The sequence below is a fragment of the Tasmannia lanceolata genome, unplaced genomic scaffold (genome assembly GCF_043159265.1).
Source record: "Tasmannia lanceolata isolate RefF3 unplaced genomic scaffold, GAP_Taslan_0.1 ptg000015l, whole genome shotgun sequence".
NCBI classification, from domain to species: Eukaryota; Viridiplantae; Streptophyta; class Magnoliopsida; order Canellales; family Winteraceae; genus Tasmannia; species Tasmannia lanceolata.
In genome coordinates this window covers 60,423,912-60,449,147 of record NW_027518692.1, presented here as the reverse complement: position 1 = coordinate 60,449,147, position 25,236 = coordinate 60,423,912, and the positions used below count along the sequence as shown (strand labels likewise).

At 38.4% G+C, this 25,236-nt stretch overlaps 1 pseudogene; it reads left to right on the top strand.

Moving 5' to 3' along the window:
- The first annotated feature begins 19,977 nt into the window (after window positions 1-19,977).
- Window positions 19,978-21,713, top strand: LOC143846357 (adenylate isopentenyltransferase pseudogene; annotated as a pseudogene).
- Window positions 21,714-25,236: the final 3,523 nt, after the last annotated feature.

The following is a 25,236-nucleotide window of genomic DNA, read 5'->3' as shown; positions in this document are numbered from 1 at the left end:
ATTCTTTATAAATATTAAAGAAGCCACATTTTAAAGTTCTGGTTCGATTTTCATCACCTAGAAATTTAATCATAAGAGCATGTTTCCTTTAAATGAATAATGGTTGCCCCGATTTCTTGTGTTAAAGATGGTAAGAACTAAGAACCATTTAGTGTGAACAGCCTCCAGAGCAACCATGTTTGTTAGGTGCCTAACCAATAGGTAGGGGTGTAAACGGATCGAATTCGAATCGGATATGGCTATATCCGAATTCGATTACAGTATACACTATCCGAATTCGGATTCAGATTCGAATTTGACGGATATTTAATATCTATTACCGAATTCGTATCTGTCGGATATTATCCGTATCCATTTATCCAGTAAATTTGAACATTTTATCATTGCACTTTATCTTTCTTCTCCTTCTTACTCCTCTAATAAATTTTCCAAACCTTAAAACCAGACCTCTACTTTCTCTTCACAAAATTAACTCTCAAACCCAAGGGCGATGGCACATGAAAAGGAAGGGGGACAATTGCCCCCCTTAATTTTTTGGGGAAAAAAGAAGAAGAGGAAGTCTAGCGTTTCGGGACTATATTGACCAATAGGGAAGGGAGACAATATGAAGCTATTTGGGACTCTATTGGCCATAATGTGCCTTGCTGGCTTTCCCTTCTAAAACTACAATTAATACATCGGCAAAAAAATCCCCCATCTCGTCTTGACTCTAAAACTGAGAGGCTGGCATTGATTTTGAAATAAATCCGTCTCTTAAATACCACCAATAGAATCCTAAATAGTCGGCATTTTCCTCACAATCCAAACCGTTGATTTGTTGCACCTGCCCATAAAATCATCTCCATCGGATGATTCTAATTCTTCAATCTGTAGATATTTCTAAATGTAATTTATCTACATATTAGAGGGTTAGGATCATCCTATGGAGATGATTTTTTTCACCTGTGATTCCTAAATCAAAGTGTACTAATAGGACACACACGGAATCTAATATTTGCACTCCATTTAATTGAAAGGTCTCAGATCCCTTGAGAGACATCTTTCAGAGAGGGAGATTCTATGATGGCAGGTCTGCAGCCAAGGCCCACATTATTTGGGTGATCCAAACCGTTCATTTGTTGGGCCCTAATGTATATAAGATGGGCCCCAAAATATCTTCTCCATTGGATGACCCTAACCCTCCAATTTATGGAGGTTTAAAATTGAAAAGTACTATATAGAAATTTGTACATAACAGAGGGTGAGGGTTCGGATGAACAGTATGGAGAAGTTTTTTTGGGATACACCATATATACATCTACATAACGCCCAAAAATTAATGGTTTGGATCAACCAAACGATGCGGGGCGGCCACCATATATAATCTCGTTAGAGAGGCATTTTTTTGTTGACTCAAATAAACCCCAACAAGTTGACACGTTATAACATAGAAGTCTCAAGTAACTATATTTACTCCGTCATTGCCCGTTAAGAATAACGCTATAATGAGAAAGGCACATTAAAGAATGGAGCATGGCCGACTATTTTGACCAATTTTTTTGCCGATGTATTAATCATAGTTAGAGAAGGGCAAACCAGCAAAGCGTATTATGGCGAATAGAATCCCAAGTACAAAATAAGTTTAAAATTTTAATTTTACCATTTTTATATCCCTTCCTTCTAAAAAATATCTTTTTCTCTTCCCAAGTGAGGGGTTTTCCCTTCCTTTTAAAAAAATATGCCCCCCTTTTAGGGATATAAAAGGGATATAACAATGAACATATAAGGGTTTTTTTTTTTGGAAACTATAATAGTGCTTTCTTTTGTTCGGAGAAAAAATTCAGATGAGAACGGTAATCGAATTTTCGAATATCCATTTACACCCCTACCAATAGGCCAAAAGCCCAAGAGTTGATGGGACACATTAGGCTAGGGCCTTTAAACCTGTCTCATACTATACTTGGTCCTATATAGTCCCATACCTAGGTAAGTCCCCACAACCCCATACCTAGGTAAGTACCCGCATAGTATCGTAATAGTTCGCTAGGCTTCCACATTCATCGGCTTCGGTGGCCCACACTCTATGACAACTTTCACTTTGGCCTTTTTCCAAGTAGCCTTTCCATATGTTACACTATGATACCTTACACTTTGGCAGCTTTCACTCTAGCTTTTTTTTAATCAAGTAGCACTTCCAGGTAGTCCTCTCCATAGGTTGCCCCTTCAATGATCACATGACATGATGGATGCTTTGATACCAAATGTTAGGGAAGCAACCTATACGCCGAAACGCCTGTGCACACTTAGGACGGTAACAGTGTTCTCATTTTGAGAATCAAAAGGGTAGTTTAAGTAACTTAGGGACAAAAAGAGATACATCACTAAGGTTCTCCAATTTCTCCTTGACACATGTCATAATGTAATTCCCGGGCTCCGAATCAGTTATACACCCCCTTTCTCTTATCATTTTCCTTCATTTTATGATAGAAACCAAAGTAAGCAATTTGTATGATTACCCTTTTGCTTTGGAATTAAATAAAATGGGTATCTTATCATCCCTGTTTTTGGGATGACGAATTCTTACTAGTGAGAAGCCTCATTTTAAAACAATGAGGTATAGAGGGGCCCAAGTTTGATTGATGATCTAGACCATCCATTTGAAGGCCGTATGGTGGGTCCAGTCACTTGATCCACATTCAACGGCAAAAAATACATCTCGTCAGTTACCAGGATTGTCCAATTAGCATGATAGTTGGCCATGGAGATAAAATGCAAGGCCCTCTTACAGCCCCATATTAGAATAAATTTTCCCCAAAGAATTACTTAAAAATTGCTATGTGGTTTCCACAATCTTTGCGTAGTATAGAAGTTCCTCTTAGTAAACCCTTCTTTCCAAGAGCATGAACGCATCATATGCCTAAATAAGGCGCATCCAAAACTCTCCTAATCCTTCAAGTCCCTTCAACCCTCATAAGAAAACCATCTCCAACTCACCATCTTTCTCTTTTCTACTAAAACCAACCACACCCACATTTCAAAACTAGATTATAAATCACTGGCAACGCATAGAACCATCATTCCTTAATCCTTCCATCCACTCCTTCCTCATACCAAATGGCGAAAACATACCCATTTCCATTTGTTCTTGCAATAACAATTTCAATAATCCTCCTGCCAAGAGGTACTCAGAATCAAGCCACAGCTCAGTCACTTTGCCTACCCCAGTATGCTCTGGCTGACCAAGCGTGCCGCTCTGTTGGGCGGTCCCTACCTGAGCCAACAGATGAAACCGAAGGGCACCACCACAAACATCACAGAGAGCACCACCACAATGATGAAAACAACCCGTGTTGCCGCAGGCTAAAACAGATTGATGACATATGTGTGTGCCAACTTATGGCCCACTTGCCAAGGTTCATCGTCATTCCAAAGCACACCATCACGATCACTCCAATGGACGGATGCAAAATCACCTACAAGTGCAGGGGGCTTTAAGGGATGTAGAAGCATAAATATGTTTGCGCAATGGATTTCATCAAATAAATTAACTGTAAGGGGAACTGATATCCACACTTCCTTGTTAACTAATGGCAGTATACATTGTTCCATTATAGCAGTATACAATTCACAAAAAGTTATTAATAAGCAGTAAGAAAGTTTTTGGAGTGGCATTACAAAACATGTTTGAGCTTTTAAAAGGTATGAGAAGAAGTTCCTTGCTTGTGTTTGTGTTACACTAGAAAAATAAATGTATCTTGTAGCCATGGTTTTAAATTTCGGCCGAAACGAAATGAAATGGCTGACATATTTCAGTTTCGGCCACGGCTGAAACGAAATTTACATGAAGTCATTTCTCTACAAGATTTCGGCAAAATTTCACCGAAATGCTGAAATTTCACTAAAGTATCGATTGAAATTTCATTTTTAGCCTTTTTTTACAAAATTTCGACGGAAATAGCCGAAATTTCAACCGAAATCGCTGAAATTTTAGACATTTTGGTTGAAATTTAAAAAAAAAAAAACGAAATCATTATCATATGTTTTTCATGATTTCGGCCGAAATAGGTGGTGGCCAAAACCAACACCAAAACCGAAATTTAAAACTTTGCTTGTAGCCTAGTGCGAAAAAAGGGATCAGGTAGCTAAGAGTATGATTATTGCAAACTCATACATCACTAAATGTGAGATCCATTAATCAACATCCATGATGTACAATGGAAAGTCTTATGATTGGCTAAAGGGAACCATATTTCAATCTGCTTGACCATAGCGTCATTCAAAAAAGAAAAAAAATTAAAAAAAATTCTAAAATGTATTTCACGAAGACAAACCTTTGATAAAGAGTAAGGTTGATGATGGTGGAGATGACAAATGACAAACTGGAAATATGATGACGACAAAGGGCATCAACTATTCAATAAAAAATCATAAGAACAATTGATATTCCAAATTTTTACAAACGGCAAAACAAATACCAGTATTACCACCTGTGGGACTGGGTATAATGGATTAAAAACACCATAAAGATACTGACCTTTGTGTAGTGAGCTCTTTCTCTAATAACATTAGATGCCCGAGTTCAGTTGGATCAGTATGACATTAAGTTCTCTCCTAAACCTGTCAATAGAACTGGCTTACACCATCTTGCTTCTCAGCCTAGATGTGCCTGGGGACCTGACATAAGGGAAAACAACAATAAGAATCACCTCTACATGTACAGTGGCGTCCATAGATGATAACACGTACAGATGAATGGAGAAGTTCCTGGCTATGTCTTCCTCAATTACTTCAAAGAATTTCAAGTGCTGTTAAGAACTTAAGACTCAATGATGCAGAATCTAAAACAAAACATATGCACACAAGGCATTTGAAGCAAGATGTTTTTGTGGCTCCTTAATGTCATCATTTCAATGAGAAATATTTTCCCATATTCTTTGAACTCTGTAAAGCCCGTGACGGATATCAAAATCACTGATGGTGAAGTCAAGAAGACCATTGCATAGGGTCAAAAATAAAACATCAAAGCTCCAAAATCTCACAGGGTAATCTGAGGACGAATCTCCTTACTGAGCAAGAAGATCTGGCTTTTCTGAAAACTCTCCTCTCACAAAATTAAATTAATAGATTGCATACCCACATTCCTGTTCAGGGAGCGTAGCAGCAATGCTTTCATAGCCCTCAGAACGACCGCCCAACTTGTCAAACACGATCTGCTGCATCTTGTCATCCATCTTGAAATTAATGAAGCAACGGGCCCTTTTTCTTTTTAACTTCAAGAAATTGAGCTTGAATTCTTCACCCCCTTGTATTCTGGATGCTGAATTCTTCTTCACCCCCTTGTCTTATCATACTAACTTACAATGTAATTCTCGGGTTCCGAGTCAGTTATGCACCCCCTTGTTGTATCATTTTCCTTCATCTTATGATAGAAACCAAAGTAAGCATTTTTAGTATGATCCCCTTTTGCTTTAGAATAGACACTGAAGTAAGATAGTATGATTCCCCTTTTGCTTTAGAATTACGATCAAATTGACAGCTTGTTATCCTTGTTTTGGGGATGAGGAATGCTTACTAGGGCGAAGCCTCATTTTAAAACGATGAGGCATAGAGGGGCCGAAGTTTGATTGATGATCTGGACCATCCATTTGAAGGCCATATGGTGGGTCCAATCACTTGGTCCGCATTAAACGGCCAAAAATGCATATCTTCAAGAGATTGAGCTTGTCCACTTGTATTCTGGATGCTGAATTCGTCTTCACCATGTTTCTAAAGCATATGTAAGAATAGCACTTACATGTCTGCACACACATGTATGGCTAATGTTCAAATGGGGAACTAATGTCTGAAAAACGAATTCATGATTTAACACCTAATTTTTCTGAGAACTTTATTATTGGTGTTTACACCCATTTGCATTTTCAGACTGAAAAATTGGGTTGTAGTCTTAAGATAGTCACAAGTATAGCAGGCCTCACTGATGTAGCTTATCATTGTATTGCACTGATCTCTTCTTATTTGACGTGGATGAATAAAACAGCCAGATTCAAACAACAAAGCTTGGAACAATTTTTCAGGTTCTTTACAAAGGGTAAATAATTCTCGAATTGTTCTAGTAAAATGGAAAGAACATCTCCGGATGAAAATCATAGGGCAGAAATATGGGGTTGGACCAAGTATGTGGATGTCCTCTCACAATTACAGGAGTGGTCTTACGGTGTGGAGGGATGTTTTGAAACAAAAGGCCAGCTATTTAAAAGAAACAAGATATAGAGCTTATAAGGGGGGGACAAAATTCAGTCCAGGAAAGATAATTGGTGTAAGGGGAAGCCTTTGATGGAGAAGTTCAAGGACCTCTATGTTGTAGCCTCAAACAAAGATGCTACAATACAAGTCTTTTGTTTGAATTGATGGCAAGATCGTTTGGAAGGTTAAGTTTTTCTGACACTTCATTCATAGGGAAATCAATAGGGTTGCTTTGCTTTGAAAAAAGACAAATCGATTTGGGTCTGGAACTCCAGAAGGGTATTTACGGTCCAATTTTCTATCATCATCTCATTCCGATCTTTCTACGTTCGCCAATTAACAGTCCATGGCCCTCCTGTTTAGCCTAGGGTGTGTGAGTTAGGGTGCTCGGCGCCCCTAGATAAGATTCTGACCGTGAACAATTTTTAGGGTAAAAATTTCTAATCATAGACCATCGCACTTTATGTCTGGGGGCAGGAGAGACAATGGACCATCTGTTTTTACATTGCAGAATGCCATGAGAGGTTTGGAGCCACGCTATTCTAAAATTTTGTATATCGTGGGTTTTCCTGCTTCATTTTGTTGAGCTTTTTGATAGCTGGAGTTTCACCCCCTAGCAAAACAAAGGTAGAATCCTATGGAAGATGGTTTTCTACGCAACCATTTGGATGATTTGGGAAGAAAGAAATAGTAGTATCTTTAACAATAGATCAAGAGGTGGCCATCTCATTTTTCATAAGGTGATCTCGTTGACTACAATATGGGCAAGAGTCTAGTCATGTTTCAGGAATGATTCTATCTATGCATTCAGAGGCATTTAACGAGAGATTTGTTATATTGATGAGGAGATTCCTGATCCTCGATGGTCTTCTCTAGGAGCAGGGAAGCTGAAATTGAACTATGATGGGTCAAGCTTAGGAAATCTGCGACCAGATGGAGTAGGGGGGATCCTTCGAGATGAGAATGACGCTACTAAGTTGCCTTTTCTGACCCTATCAGCATTACAGACTTCAACGAGGTAGAAGTTTTGGCAGTCTCGCATGGTCTTCCGTTTGCAGAGTGTAGAGATCTTAATCGCCTAATAGTCGAGGGAGACTCTCTCAACATGACTCAGTGGGAGGAGAGGTGTTGTTATCACCCTTGGAGGTTTGCTGACACGATCGAAGAAATCCAATAATGTATTGAGGGCCACTCAGCTCAGTTCTAGCATGTTAGAATATCAACTACAACAAAGTTTTGATCAATTAATTGACTCGATCTGAAGTTGAGAGGATCAGCTGGGAGCTCTTTGATTTCCTCCCTCAGTTTTCTTTGCTTTTTTGTATTTTGGTGTGATTGCTTCAGTTTCTGTTTTGTTTGTTGTCCAGCTCAGTTGCCTTCATAGGTTTCTGAATTTGGTTTTTATGGTCTCTCCATGTGCTGGATGGTCTCCACTGGGACAGTAACTGAAAAATGGGCCTCACTTCTTCTTTTTTTGATATGGTAAGAAAAAACTTTATAAATAAAATAAGAGATTACAATGAGAGCAGAGATTAGCGTACTTTATTCATTAGATTTGGGATTTATATTTGGGGCAAGACAGTAGTATATCACTAATTTCCAGACCTGCTAAAAAGAGAATAACTCCACAATGGAATTCTGAAAGACCCCCATTCCAGCTTTTCTCGGATTTCTAAATAAAACCATTAGAGATAGGGGGTTTCCACCTTTCCTTCAGTTTTTCTTTATGATTGTTAAGCTTTACAATTACATCCAATATTTTGAAAATCTCTTGAAAGGAGTAGTTCCTAAACTCATCATTATATTTATTCTAGAGTATTTTGCTTCGCAGTTGGAGCTGGAGTTTGCGAAAACTAATTCCTAGCAGTTGGAGCTGCATCATACTTTGATCCTGCATCCACAAACCTCTTAACACCGAAGAAATTGGTTAATGATGCGAGAGGTGAGTGACTCCTAGAAGATAAATTCTAAAATCCATAGAAGAATATAGAATAGAGATGTCCAAGAAAGTTTTTATGGTTTCTTTCTTTATGGTTGATGACTAGTGTAATGTGTTAAGAAAGCAAGCTTCTGATTTTCTAAGCCCTAATATTCATATGTTTTGTTTGAATTTTGGGAAGCAGCAATGATTTAACTCTTCTAAATGGAGAAAAGGATGCAGACAAATTAGGGGGGCAAAACAGTTATATTGGCTCCCTAGTAAAATAAGAAACCTACTATCTTGGAAACAAGAGACTTTCCCAACAATCTCCACCCTGGCTTGTTGCCCAGCCACCTGAAGATTTTCTGTTGATGTCGTCATTAGTTCGTTGTCGTCGTAAACCTCCATTGGCCTTTCGAAGTACCAACTACACACCATCAGATCTTCTTGGTTCTAACTCCTCCTGACTCGATCAACACAGCCGATACACGTGTGTAGCTGACAACTAGTTGTCTCACCAAGTCAACACCAGAGAGGATCTTGATCCATCCTTTCCGTCGCAGGTACAGTCACCTTCTACGGCTTTCCATAATTTCTTTTCAACGCCTAAGCCAGGCCTTGTTGAACTAAGATGTCCTTCACCCTCATCTGCGACAGGGTGAAACTGCCCCTTCCGTCAAATCTGTCAATGCTTTTTTTTTTCTTTTGGAAAATGATAGCCAAATATTAAAATAGAAGACCGAAATGGTCAAGATACAATATAAGAAAGGGAATACAACGCCACTCCATAGCCGCAAATAAATATAATCACAGCGGTGCTAGAGAGCTTTGATACTCCCTCTCTAGCTAAACCAACTGCTATCGATGTTGAACTAGGTAGAACTCGATTTTTCCGTCATCTCAAATCACTATCGATGCGAAGCTCCACCATGAACGAAAATCTCTTGTACAATCTTTTACCCTTCAATGATCACTATAATTGTGATCCAATCACATCACCCACAATTACTCCATCGGGCCTCAACGATCGCTCAAACCACGGCCCTGATACCACTTGTTGAGAAAATCTGTCGAGCAAATCAGATCTGAATGTACTCAAGTAAACGGAAAAGTAAAGATAAACACAAGTCACAAGATGAACAATGCGATTTACGTGGTTCGGCCAAGATGCCTATGTCCGTGAGCAAGAACACAATCTTCACTATGAGAAGCAATATACAAGGATAACAATTAATTAAACCCAAACCTAGAAACCTGCAACCCTTTCCTTGCTTCTCAACCAATACCGTACCCGAGAAAACCCCTTTCTCCTTCTCTTTCCTTCTCTCTATCTCTCTCTAACCCCCCACGCTCCTCACGCTTCCCCTCTCTTATGCGGCCTCCCCTCGCAAGAGAAAAACACTGAGAACTTTTTACACTAATATGTTTTCAGAAAAAAAAAAAAAAAAAAACTAGAAAAATAGTTTATCTTTTGCCTCCTTAGCAAAATAAGAAACCCACTATCTTGAAAACAAGACACTTTCCCAACAAAAACTAAAAATCATTCGTATCCTTTTAAACCAACGGAAAACCTAGAAATCGGTTCATTCAAGTGTATCAAAGTAATCAAACCATATACGGTGTGGTCTAAATTGAAAAGGGATGGATCTTCTGAGACATTAGATTGTGCATGTATCCAATAGAAACCATCTATAAGCTGCAATTTGAATTGAACCCAGCTATAAGCCTGCAATTTGGATTGAACCCAACTCCCAATTTATAATGGAGACCCTAAACCAAAAGTGGTTTCACCCATTTATGTGGAAACTGCGCTTGAATATTGATTTGATCAGCATACAAGTCGAAACCAATATTGATTATGCATATGATCACATCATAAGGAATTTAATTCATAAGTAACTAATTTCTTCAGCTTTCTACAATTCAACAGACCTAAATCTGTTTTTCTTTTTTTTGAAATGGTAATATTATAAATGATGAGAAAAAATAAAAATACAGGAGACCGAGATGGAACTCCCACATTTACAATAGAAAACGAGAAGACAAAAGAGACGACATATACAATCAACGGCACACCACTCCTCAAGGAGGAAGGTGGTCAAACCACCTAATGGGACCACCAGATACACCACGCTTGGCAAGCGCATCCGCCTTATCATTTGCCGATCTTCTGACATGTTGATATCCGATAAAAGACGCCGAAGTTATATCACCAATCTCATCAAACAAGGAAAGAAATCTCCACGGAGGAGCCGAGCTACCTTTCAGCCAACGAATCACATTTAGCGAATCCCCTTCAATAATGGTTTGATCCAACAGACTTCTATCAATATGCAAAATGCCAAAATGCGCAGCCCTCACTTCAGCTTCAGAGGCATCACAGACACCTATAGAGCCATAGTATGCCCACACTACTCCCCCCTCTTCGTTATGACACACTCCTCCCACCCCAACCGGACCCACACTACTCCCCCGTCTTCGTTATGCCCACACTAAATCTTATATTTCTAATAAATAACAGAAACACAGAAAAGAGAAGAAAAAAAGGCAAATCAAAAGACGTACCATTTGTCATGGTTTCTTAAGAAGCTGCTCGATCCAGAAGAGAATGCCTGGCCCACCACGATGATTTCCATGTGGCCCACGCTGGGACCATTAAGAGAATGCCTGGCCACTAATTGAACGGAGGATCTTACCCTCTTAAAATTTTGATCGTTGATATTTGCAAGCCTTGATGGAGTAGATTGATCATTTGATCATATTTAATTTTCACGGATGAGTAGACACTCCAATTGGCTTTGTGGTGGCCCACAAGATATATTACCAAACTCTTGTCACGTGGGAATGAGAATCTAATATACCCTACTTGAGCTAATGGAATTAACATTTCTTAACAATTGCAGGAGGTAATTCCCAGCTCACACATCCAACACCCATCACAACATTTCAATTCATATAACAATCCAATAATCTGGACCGTCCACCAAGTGAGACCCACCATGGTGCGTCATGATGAGACCCCACAAACACAATCACACAAAAAATGTCTTGCCAAGAAATGGAAACAAAAATGATCAACGTATCCGATTGAATAGGTAGGCATCGAGAGGCCCACAATATCGAATATTCAAACATGGATTGGACTGTGGGCCGTTAATAGTAAGTGGTGTGGGCTGTTAATAGGGAGCGAGGCCCACCATATGGATCATTCAAATCGAGTTTGGATTGTGGACCGTTAACAGTACTGAGGCCGACACGAGTGATCAAGTTAATTGGGCTATTATGCTCTGTGTACGCAAATGGAGGGTTAGAAAAATGCACTGTTTGTGGATACTTGAAAGCTCTCTTGTGGACTAGCTAAGTATGTGCATTGGCTAATGATTTGCAGTGACGACAAACAGGTGAGACGCCGATAAAAGATCTTCAAGTTGGTTGAGAAACAAGTCAAGGTAGAGATTGTTCAGATTAATGTAGCACCTCTTTTTTGGAGTTTCCTCATGACTTTTGAGCAAATTTGAAAACAGGGACTGGGTCACTTAATAACTTGGCCCAAAACTTGCTAAATGGGCATAGAAATTAGGCCCCCATCTAGTTTGTTGGATCTATACCTCAATTGCAGCCAAAGCTCATTAAGTTTTGTGGGAATCAACTAGGCTCATCTAACAACCCATCTCCCATTTGGTAAATGAATTATATTCCAAAAATATCCTAATCTTATTTTGCGTTACAATGCAATATTTGTATGAGTCCTAGACCCCCCTCCCCTCTCCTTCACCAAAAAAAATAAAAATAAATCCTAATTTCATATATTGGAAATAGGAATAAAATCCTAACACACTTCATAAATTAGTAACATAAATTAAAACTAAAAATTTTCATTTCTGGCCTTTTTGTAATGACCTAAACTGAAACATACAAAGCAGTTTGTGAACTTGTCAAGTCAATTCCAAGACATATCACAGATCATGATCTGATTGACTGATTAACAAACAAATCAAAAGTTATAGCTGTTTGAAGTTTTGACACTCTGGCTTGTTTTCTTTTGATCCAATGTTTAGTAACTCTTCAGCAACTTGTTCTACGCCATCAACAGTCTCAATTACGCATACATGTTCCCATGTGAGACAAAAAGTTATTCTTAGGATTGGTCACATGTCACTATCTCTATCTGCTAAGTCAAAAGCTTATAAATTGATTAAATTCATTGGTCATAACAAACTTACAGCATCATTGCCCGATTCTTTTTCGAGACACAATGCCACTTGAGTAATTCTTATTTATGAGTAAGATTATCTTTTAATTTAATCCTATTTACAAATATGAACGTTAAAGTCTATTTAAGAGCCATTAAGTATATCATTTATAAGATTATTATGATCTTTGATTGCAGATAAGTCGCATGCATTATGTTCGCCCTCTCACTTACATGAGCCTCAGTCATAAATTTCCTACATGGTGTGGTGTGGTACCTCCTATATGCATTTTGCATTCACATTGTATGTCGACCCTTCCCTAAAGTAGTAAACTTATGCACAACTATAATCTAATAAATTGAGTCATTTTTAAGAAAAAACAAACAAAACGAGGTGGAAACACTGAGGAGGTCTGCGAACGGTGAGGCTAACCGTCTAGCTCCCGATGGGGTGACTAGATCAGCGTTAGAGACTTTTGATTTTTTGCCTCTTGAGCTCTGATATGTCCTTGTATTGCTTCTCTTTTTCTTGTTCTCTTTGCTCCCGTGACTATCTCAGTCGTGGGTCTTCCTGATTAATAAAATTCTCCATTTCAAACAAATAAAAATTAATGTAACATTAATTTCCCTTTTTATATATTCCCTATATGTATGGTAGCATTTCAAACTTACCAACCTAGTACCCTCGAATTCTTCTAGAATCTAACGTAAGGCCCTGTTTGTTTTGGATTTAAAGAACCGACTGTAAGTCCAAAATGGATTCTTAGACTCAAAATTACACGTAAAGTTGATTCCAATAATCAGCTTTGGACGTACATTCAGCTCTCAAAATCCTAAGCCCTGTTTGTTTTAGATTGTGAGAACCGATTGCGAGTCCAAAACCTAATAATTGATCGGGTGGGAGCCATCCAAACATAGATCAAATGCACTTAAGAATACCCCAAATTGTAATCACCTAGTCTGTGGATGCCCAACATGAAACTCACCACTCACCACTCATATTGGAGTTACTATAGTTAGACGATTTCTTGTTTAAGAAAGATTAATGATCAAAGATCTTTGAGGTCTTTCTTCCAAATGTGATTGACGCAAAAAAAACCCAAATAATTAGATGCCATATTTCTATAGAAAAACTGCATTTAGAGATGTTGCAGCACTCTGATTGCATAATTGAGTATTCGACATTTTCTTAATGAATAGTTTTCATATATCATGTAAAACTCTCATGATTTTTTTGTGGTAAGAATTCAAAAATGATTAGACAACATAATATGGTTAGACAATTGATGAATAATACTCTCACTACAGCTATAGAGGCTTAGGGCCACTTTGGGTACCTCTAACATTTTTTCCCAAACTGTGGTCCCACTAGTTTCCTATAAAGCAATTTTACACGCCATCTTTTCCGGGAGAGCAATGCCACCCCATATGCTTGAAATGAATAAGACAAGTTCAGCTATAAGTTGGCTCTTCTTTCTTGAAAAAGAAAGAAGAGAGTGCAGATATCATCTCCCTTATTTAATTAATTTTGAGTTTTAGCAGCCTTAAAGTAGGTCACTACCTAAACATAACATGCACCTACTATAATGCTAGTCCAGGCACAGGGTGGAGAAGCTTGGCTTTTTAAGGCTAGTTACCACTGAGAAGCATTTTAAAAAGTACTAGTGTTAAGAAATTAAGATAAAATTGAAGTAATGAGAGCCGTCGGGCATGTTGACTATATCTTAGACTAATACATCTAACATAAGTAACAGATAATTTAGATGCACATTAATTAACTAACTTGTATTTGAATTGGGACAAAGTTTTTAGACCCAAGAAAGCTTTTATATAGTTGATGAGTGAGGCATAGATAATGACACTAGAGTTGCTGGCCATGAAATGCCAAATAAATAGGTTAATTTAAAATCATTAACTACTTAACTAACCTAGCATGGAATGGCTCAGAAGAAGAGTTCCATGTATAATAAATGGTTGTTTTTTTAATGTTTTCCAAACTCTCCTTGACACACAGTATTATTTATCAATAATAAAGCTAAGTAAACTTGGGATGACATCTTCTTTATCATAATGTAGAGACCACATTTGTTCTGTCTTAAATCAACCAATTGGAATCTGGGGCCAAAAATAATTGAGTGGTCTGGTCTCAGGTGACTGCTTTTCTGATCTTTATATAATGAAGGGAAAAAGAGGGACATGGATAATGAGCAGTATTCTCCCTGAATGTTCATGAGAAAGTATAGTAACAAAGAGTAAAGGGTTAATGACTGTTGCACGTTAGAGAGTTGAAAATATGACAAGAAAATGCTGCATTTTGAAAGTACTAGAATAAATGCCATTTTTTAAAAGAAACAGAATTTAAGGACTGAAATGCCCCTAGCTTACTTTACCCATTCGTCTTACCTCTCTAACTCGAACCCTAAAATTTTCCTACTCGAATCAAACGCCGAACAAGTGAAGATGAGTGAAACTCCGCTTATCTCTGGTGAAATCTTCTCTTTTCTCTGGCGAATCCTCCTTGTTTACTCTGAATCTTGGATGCAAAAGAGAAATCCCAAGGCTTCACCTCGTTTTCTCCTACTCACGCCAAATCACGGTAAAAATTTCAGATATTTGGATCGACTTAATGTGAGTTTGGGGTTTTATCTTCATGCCGAATTTGGAGTTTTGCATGGCAAAAGGTGTTATTCGGAGCCAAAAATGTGTTATTCGAAGTCAAAAATTTGTTACTCGAATCCAAAAAAACTCTCTCTTGCACGAAGGCAAAATGTTACTGGAAATTATAAGTCTTGGTCGAAGCCAAAAGGTGTTACTCGAAGCTAAAAATGTGTTACTCGAAGCAAAAAAGATGTTATAAGTCTTGGTCGAAGCTGAAAAGGTGTTACTCGAAGCCAAAAAATCTGTTGCCCGAATGCAAAATGTTACTGGAAATCATTTTGTCTTGGTCGAAGCCAAAAAGGTGTTACTCGAAGCCAAAAATGTATTACTCAAAGCCAAAAAATTGTTGCCCGAAAGCATAAAAGTTACTGGAAATCAAAACTCTTGGTCGAAGCCAAAAAAGTGTTACTCGAAGCAAAGAAAATGTTAACCGAAGCTGAAAAGGTGTTACTCGAAGCCAAAAAAATCTTGTCCAAAGGCAAACAGCGACTGCAAACGAAAATGGCTAGTCGAAGTAAAAAACATGATAGTCGAAGCCAAAAGATGCAAAGCCTTATACAAATAATTTTCGCTACAAGTAACTCCTTTTTGCTTCGACTAACTGTTTTTATGCTATTTTCAATGCTACATACAGATTTTGGACCATCTACACCATTGTACAACAGGAAAACAATCAAACCTAAGGAAAATTATTTGGAGGAGAGAAAGTCTCTGAAAAAAAAAACAGGAAATGAAGATTTTGTATATTTGGAGGAGAGAAATCGTTACAAAGATAATGAGACTTTGTACATTTGGAGGAGTAATGAGGATCTATGGCCGGTGAAATGAAGATTTTCGCCAAAAAGAAGCCTTCAATCGCCGGAATAATGAGGATTTCGCCGGAGAAAAACCCTTCCGAGCGTCTCTGTAGAAAGGAGCGTCTGAGAACTTGAGAAGAGTAAAATTGTAAAATCTAAAACTAAAAGAGTAAAGTTACCTAAAGGGCATTTTCGTCCTCAAAATTTTTTTTTTTAATAAACTAGCATTTTTTAGAGTTTTTTTAAAAGCCAACATTTTCATGTCATATTTTGAAGTCTCCAGCGAGTAACAGTAACTAACCCAAGAGTAAATCTGTAAACAACTTTTCTTATATAATGGATAATGAGCAGCATTCTCCCAAAATGCAAGAGTTCCATCTGTAGAATGTAGAGATAGGTATCTTCATTCTTTAATGGGGTTTAGAGTTCATCTCTTAGCAACCTTTCCCTCTAACATTTGCCTCACCCAAGGCATTAAACGACTAGTTTAACAAAATGATTGTCCCTTTAATTAATTGTCTCTCAATGTCACACTTAACACAACACTCATTTGGTGTTGCAGTTCCATTATGTTTATATATAAACATTTCTAGGCAAATTTATATATCCACACAATTACATATAGGTTTGCGTTAAGTTGTTTTTTTGTAGCATGCGTGTACGATGAGGACTTGTGATCATATTTCTGGCAGCGATATGATTTGGGCCACAGTTACCTATGTCCTGTGCACCTTCAATCCAACAGCTTTCTGACTTACTTAACTGTAGGACTCTACTTAGCTTAAGTTAGTATAATTTACTAATCTCTCTCTCTCTCTCTCTCACGCGCATGTCATGCAACACATGCGCTTACAAGTTGCCAAGTATTTTACAGTGGTTTATAAGAGACAGCATCATCTCGTTGTAAGCTCATAACATTGTTAGTATTTTATTATTAAATTAATTACCTAACTCAAAAATAAAAAAATGAGTTTTCCAAAGAGACAATTCTCTTGGGGAGGGCCTACATTAGTAGCTCTCAAACGGCAAAGTTAGGTGAACATACCTATACTAATTAATCACACGTGGGTAGTTTCCATGTTCATCTCCATTTTACTTACTTAGATAATTAAGGATACTTACGTCTATTTTTTGGAGCTTCCTCTATTGTGGACTCTTACCTTATTTGGTTGCTCTTGATTGACTCTCAATCAACATCGATCTCTTTTATATTGGGGTTGAGCTAGCCTCTAGCTCAATTGGTAAAGACAACGTTTTTCAACCAGAGGTCGGAGGTTCAATCCCATGCTTACCTACCAATAAAAGATCTCTTAATTTTATAAATCTATAATATGGGATTTGCTAGCGTCCATCGCAGAAGGCATTTAGCTGATGGTCTGTTGCATGTGAGAGCAGCCACCTCATTAATGAAGACAGAATCTGCTAAAAAGTGAGCCTTGGTGGCTGCTCTTACATGCAACAGACTATCCACGAAATGCCTTATGCGATGGACGCTAGCAACTCCCCTATAATATATATATATATATATATATATATATATATATATATATATATAGGATGCTGATATTGGCACTGCCATGTTTAATTTTGATAATTGCACAAACTCAGCTTGTTCTTCTTAGCTTTCTCTAATGTGTCCTGCTCTTCTCTTTGACAATTGAGGAGCTAAGCCCTTTCGGTACTAACCTATTCAATTATTTTGGGCCAAAAAGTAAGCTATAAATTCTTTTGATATATGCTTATTTTTGCTGACCATTCAAAAAAAAATTATGCTATTTTTGCTGACGATTATTCTCAATTTTCATGTGTGTATTATAAAGGAAAAAAATCTAAATCTTGTCAAATTTAAAATATTTTAAAGTTATTGGAGGGAAGCATCGTGAAAGAATACTATACATAGGCCAGGTTTTGTAATCAATAATTTCTTTTCATGGAATATTATCTTAACTAGTTTTGAGAGAAGAGTGGGGAGAGTGCGAGAGGGAGAGAAATGAGAGGGCATGAGTGAGGAGATGGTGGAAAGTGTCTGAAAAATAACGAAAACAAACTCTATTTTGAGTACTCCTCTTCTCCTCACTCATGACCTCTGACCTCTCTCCCTCTTCCACCCTCCTTGCCCCTCTCCCACCACTTTATAAACTAATATTATTGCATGGAAAAAACTTTCATGGCTGCCAAACATGGCCTTGAGAATCGATTATGGAGGTGAATACTTGTATAGTGAATTTCTTTACTTCTTGAATGAAATGATATAAGAAGATGACTAATTGTGCTAAAACACCACAATAATATATATATATATATATATATATATATATATATATATATATATATATATATATATATATATATATATATATATATATAGAGAGAGAGAGAACGGTTCCTACACATATGTGTAGAGAGTTCTCTACACACTAGCTTAAAATACAGTGTGGGCCCACATTGTTTGGGTGATCCAAGCCATCCCTTTTAAAGGCCCTCACATAGATAGGGTGTCTACAAAAAATCAAATCCATAAGATCATCCCAACCCTACGATTTGTGGATGTAAAATGGATGTCTTTAAACCTTCACAAATTAGTCCATCTTTTGCCTCCACAGTTCGAATGGTTAGGATGATCCTATAGATCTGATTTTTTGTGGACACCCTATCTATGTGAGGGCCTTAAAAATGAATGGTTTGGATCACCCAGACAATGTGGGCCCCCACTGTATTTTAAGCTAGTGTGTAGATAACTTATCTACACATGTGTGTAGGAACCGTTTTCTCATATATATATATATATATATATTTTTTTTTTTATTTATTTTTTATATGTTTTTTTGTGAATGTTCTGATGAAGGGTTGTTCTGTTGGATTTTATAAATTTTGGGTATATAAATGTCTTTCTACAATTTTTGGATTGTAGTCTAAGTTGCTCTTTCCACCCTAAATTTAGATGACAATTTATCTTGGTCCAGTGCCTTCGAAATGAAAAGCTTGTGATGAAAGAGAGACATGCCATATGAGGTAAGACATGTCTAAAGATCAAAATATTATATCACATATTCAATTGTTTTGCTTCTCAGTTTTGCCTAACATTGAGTCCACACTACATAGAAGATAAAATTGGAAACAATGCAGAAGACATTACTAAAAGGAAAAAAAGGATAATGTTTTGAATACTCTTCAAGAACACTGACATACTTTGGACTCCATGTTCTTCATAATATATATATATATATATATATATATATATATATATATATATATATATATATATATAAGAACAAGGGTATTCCCCTCCTGGCCAAACAGACCATAAATGCTGTAATGCACATGATACTAGAAGAGGTGACACAGGTGAAAGACACAGTCCCAACAAAGGGGCACAAGCAATTTATTGGGCCATGTGGGTGACCACTCCAATTCTCAAACATGCACCACGTAGCTACATACAGTCAAGCCCAAGTGCCCATTGCACGTGTACGATGACAAATGGGTCCCACCATGGTCCCCATAACATGGATGGGTCATGGGGTGAAGATGACACCAGGGCATGAGCCAAACATTTGTAAGTAAGGCTCATACCACATGGAAAATTGTTTATTCACCGCCTTTTCTTCCCGGGCCACCCACTTGTAGCATAAAAAGAGTAGTCATAAATACTCTAGAGGTGGTAGCCTAGGGAAGAAAAAGGGGCGAATATACCACTTCCCGTAGTACATTTAGGCTACGAATATCCGCACTACCATGTTTTAATAATGGGCCAAACTCAACCTGTCTTTTATTTTGTAATCAGATGTCAAAAGCTATTACAACCCCCAACAAGCCCTCAACAGCCAATTAATAAAGAAATGACAGGGTGAGTTCGGCCCATTATCAAAACATGGTAGTGAGAATATCAATATTCAATAGCCTGTCGTCCATAGCGTGTGACATTTGATTGAAAATTCAACCCTTAAATATGGTTATTTTGGTCATTGTCGTCCTCCTTTTATTAACCAAAACGGGTTCCGTTTTACAAGTGTTTTCCATTCTTATTTAAGCATCATCATATGGATTGCCCCCCTTTCATCCCATATAAAATTGGATAAAAACTTCCCCCACTGACAAGTGTTTTTTTTTTTGGAGCCTTGTGAGCCCAACTTCTTAAACATAGACACGACACACATATATAAGGGCTTGTGATCATAAGGCTTAGCAACGTGTGTGTTCTGTGTGCAGTCTTTTAATCCCACGGGAAAGAGAATAGAAGAGAAGCGAAGAATGAAGGTGCAAAGCGAGTATTGTGCCCCGCATGAAGAAAATGAATGATTATTATACTTACAAAGGTTACAAGTAGAAAAGCCGATAAAAGGAAGAGAGAGAGAGAGAGAGGGGGAACAAAAATAAGAAGAGAGAGCGTTGTGAAACGGAATTCCGCTGAGAGGAATTCTCTGACAAACAGTTGGCGTGCAGGTGGTGGAGACGGAACCCCGTTTCTCTCTTTTTCCAATTTTCTCTCTCACACGCTCCAATTAAAAAAAACACCCTAAACCCATAAAAACAAAACACACAAAAACCCCAACTCTACACCAAACTCTCTTCATCTTCTCTACTATTTTTTGCTTCTTTTATTTCTCTCTTTCTATGAAACTTTCCTTCCCAACCAACCGTTGCAATCGACTTCAATCCCTCTCTCTCTTCCCGGCCGGCCGGTATGCCCGGATGGATTGCCGGACTCGCCGGAAAGAGAAACTCGTCGTCATATTAGGCGCTACCGGCGCCGGAAAATCCCGTCTCTCCGTCGATATTGGCCGGAGATTCCCTTCAGAAATCGTAAATGCTGATAAAATCCAACTCTACCATGGTCTTGACATCACCACAAATAAGATCCCAATGCCCGACAGACACGGAGTGCCCCATCACCTCTTTGGCGAGTTTGACTCTTCCGATACCGAAATATCGGCCCCTGATTTCCGTTACATTGCAGGTTCTGTTGTGGAGAAAATATCGGATCTGAATCGGGTCCCGATTCTTGTTGGTGGGTCGAATTCCTTCATCCACGCGATGGTTTCGGACCGTTACGAACCCGATACCGTCACATCCGAATTCCGATACGAGTGCTGTTTCTTGTGGGTGGACGTGTCGGTGCCGGTTCTGTTACAGTATTTGATGCGGCGTGTCGAGGACATGCTGGATGAGGGCATGTTCAACGAGCTGGAGGAATTCTACGAAAATGTATCGGTATCGGCGGATATTCCGCGTGTCGGGCTTGGGAAAGCTATCGGCGTGCCGGAATTCGAGCGATATTTTCGGCGATACCCACCATCGTACGATAATTGCCGGAGCGGTCGGCCCGAGAGTGATTCGGCTAGGCGGGCTCTTTTTGAGAAAGCGGTGGAGGCAATAAAGGATAACACGTGTCAGCTTGCGAAGAAGCAGATGCAAAAGATCCTACGGTTAAGATCAGCCGGATGGGATTTGAAACGGGTGGATGCCACTGAGGCCTTTCGGGCTAAGTTAAAGTCGGACCCGGGCCGGACCATGGAGGTGTGGAATAAGGATGTTATGGAACCTAGTGTCAATATTGTGAAGCGATTCTTAGACTTAGACGCCCTCTCACACTAAATTCTCTCGTGTTCTATAATTATATAGATTTACAAAATATTGGTCTCCATTCCGTTTCGGTAGCCCGGCACGCGGTACGGATAAGGCGGCCGATTTTGGAGCATTAGGGCGCCTCTTGAATGGTGTGAGGTGGGTGGTGGCTTTGAAAGAAGAAAAAAATAGTTGAGAAAAAAAAAAGAAAAAAAGAAATAAAATGTTGAATTTGGGTGTAAATTCTAGAATTTTTTTTTTTTCAAAATCTTTTTGTTACTCTCTCTAATCACATTTTGTGTGTGAGCGTAGAGCCTCCAATTCTCAGCAACGGTCGTTCCTTCACACGCTAAACTTGTGTTACGTTATGGTATGTATTTTTTTTTTGAATTTTTAGGGTTTCGTTTTAGCATAGTTTTGGTCGGGGCAGTACGTCCCTGCACGCGCACCTGTTATTTGTGTAAAACAAAAAACAATCCCGAGGTATCTTGGTATCTTAGGTCTCCCCAACTGCACATTACTTAGCTACCAAGACAATTTTGAGACTTGATGAACAAAAACAAGCATGCTCCAATGCACACGTGGCATATTTGATCCGTTCATCTTAACCCGCGCGGGTGCGGGTACGGGTACCGGCGGGGTATGGGTAAGAAATATCGGCGCGGGTACGGGTAGCTTTTCATGAACCCGGAACCCACCCGGGCGGGTACAGGTATACCTGTGGGTAATCCAGCAAATTTAAAGAAAAAATTTATATATATATATATATATATATTACCAAAAAAAATTATATGATGAATGGGTGTATGAACACATAAAGGTGACACGATGGATGTACAAGCCTTGATATTTAATCCAACATCAGCTTCTCAACAAGTCAGCTGCTGTTGGATCAAATATCAAAGATGGGATGATGAGTACATGTTTATCCGCCCATTCATCATACAATTTTTCATTTACTTTAACAAGTGTTTGTTTTGGTACAACCAAAGATACTAGTCACATAGTCGGATTGCTTTGACTTGTTTTCTTGGTCCACCCACATAGTCTATCTTTTACTGTTTAGTGTTTAGGCCTTAAGAATAAAAAGTTGAAAACTGAATGGCGGGTAACCCGCGGGCACCCCTGCGGGCCGGGTGTACCCGCCGGTACGAGTCCCATGCATTTTGCCAGGTCTAAACATAATCCTATACATACGGCACTAATATCCATATATAGATTTATCTATGCAGATGCCCAAAGATGTATATTTATATGTATGCATTCACTCGTGTTAACTAAGCATATCGAAGTTAAAGAATTTCCATGAGAATGATCTACACCAAATAGATAGTATATGCTACTCAACACTGAATGCTCACAATCATTGTTACAAAAATTTTAAAATAACTGAATAACATTCCGTTTTTATCCCCTCATTTAAACTTTAAAAACTCTCAAATAATAAAAAGCTCACTCATTTAACCATCCTTACATGCATTTTCACTAACATTTATCGTTACGTAATTATTAATGAATTATTAGAGTTTCTTTCATAGAGTTTCCCATTCTTCACCCTAACGCGGGGAACTATATATTTGTAGGCTAGTGGTTCGTTAATATTTTTGTAAGCATTACTATAAACCGGTTGTTATCAAGTATATGTAAGCCATAAAAGGTGCGTTGAACTTCCAAAAATGATCTTTTCTCTTGGCTTATTCTTTTGTGTGTGTCTCTTCTTTTGTGGGTCCGAAAAGAACAAAATTCCACTTGAGTGGCCTTCCTTTCTTCACTTATGGCAGATAAAGAGAGAATAATGAGAATCTAGTACTTCGCTAATCTCTATGGTTAGAGTTGAATTTGAATATATGAATTGTACATATGGGGCCTTCCCATTATGTTTACCCTTTAAGAAAGTGAAGAAATAAAGACGGTGGCATCTCAGTTATTGTATTGAAGTGATCTTAGATTGGTAGTTTTGAGCCAAAAGCTTCTAAGATGCTGATGGCCATGAGAAAGTGTTTTGGGGAATCTGAAATGGAAAGAACAGTCATCTAAACAAACTCATTGCCCTTTATTAAGAAGTTAATCTCAAATTCAAATTTACTTTGTCTCATTTGGTGTGGGTTAATCTTCTAAGTGCTCGAGGACTGATATCAATTATGTAACTCAAAAGTATTGAGCAGTTTGAATCTTCGGTGGTTTAGTGCTCTGCTTTCTGTCTATCCTAAATTTTGGACCCCTCCCTCTCTCATGTGTTCACATGAGAGAGGGCGGGTCCAAAAGTGAGGATATCCTGAAAGTGTTTTGCTGGCCATCAATATCTATGGAACATCCGTACAATTATTGTTTTCCTCCGGCTCCGTTTCTTTAGATAGAAAGAAACATAGCCTTAACGAAAACAATGCTAGGGACAAAAAAATTTCGTTAATTATTCCTCAAGTTCTTGTTGTGTTGTTGTTCAGTGATGGCTTAGTAGTTTTAAATGTGGTTAATTAGTCATGGTGTCTGTGACCAGTTCTGAGATGGGCTCGTGCCAGCATGTACTCAATCCACCACATATAGAAGCCCATGGTTGGCCCTGTTAATTAGGCCCAAGCCCAGTAGTCAGTTTTGGCCTCACCCGTGCAACATGCTGAAATGGGAAATGGGAGAAAGATTTTTATTTTTTTTTTGGTGGGGGGGGGGTGTGGGGGGAGGGGGTGAGTGAAATTGGAGATGGTAGAAAGATTTTGGAGAGAGAGAGAGAGAGAGGTGAATTGGATGGTTCAGATCAATCAAAGGCAGAGACACATGTAATAGTGGGTGCACCACAATGTATTACAATATGATCGCACCCTCCTCTGATAAATGGCCAGTGCACTGAGGCATGGTGTCTCTCCATATCCTGCCCTGATTTTTGAGGAAAATATCTTTTCGTTCAGTTTTTATGCAATGCAGTGGAGCCTACACAGTTGGATGATCCAAACCGTTCATTTATTTGATCTCAAGTTAAATATGCCGGACCCATAGAATGATCATAACCATCTGAACTGTTGAGGGATGACGCTTTACCGAAACCCTTGAGATTGAAGGTCTAAAATCATCATATTGAGATGATTTCGGGAGCACAGCCTACTTAAGGGCCCAACAAATGAATGGTTTGGATGATCCACCTATCTTTTAAAATAAATACACAAGTCCGGGCACCATATAGTTTCTCTATTTTTACCATTCGGCTAAGGGGAATCTAAGCTTGTGGTTGCCATGGTTTTAAATTTCGGATTTGGGTGGAGACCGACACCGAAACCACCAAAAACGGAAACGGTCATTTATTTCAGGCTGAAATTTCACACAAAATACCAGTTTTTTTTTTTTTTTTTTTTGTAATATTATACCGAAATTTAATATTGAATAAAATGCCATTTTATTTGTGGTACCGGGATTTCGACCGAAATTTGGAAATTTTAGGGTCCGGTACCGAAACCAAAATTTTAAACCTTGGTGGTTGCTAATAAAAGAAAAATCTACCTATCAAAAAATAGAAAAGAGGAATCTTTAAGTGGACCGGCAAAGTAGGTGGAGGCACCTGTCAATGATCAAATAATTCACCCAATTACTCACAAGCTTTTTGGATGATCTAAAAGCCCCAATCTTGACATAATGAGGTGAGGACTGCTTAGGTAGCATTGGGGGTGCGACTTGGGCTGAGTTGGGCAGCTTGAGGCTAGTGGCATTACCTCAATAGGATTCGGCCTTATTGCGATAAAGTGAGGCGCACGTGATAACACTCTAACATCATCCTCTTGGTAAAACTGACTTAGAGGAAGTCTAAATTGAAAGGAGCCCTTGCATAAAAGAGGTGAAAGGGCTCTCCTATTGGCTACACATCATCATCATGCTTTAATAATGGCCGAAAAGTC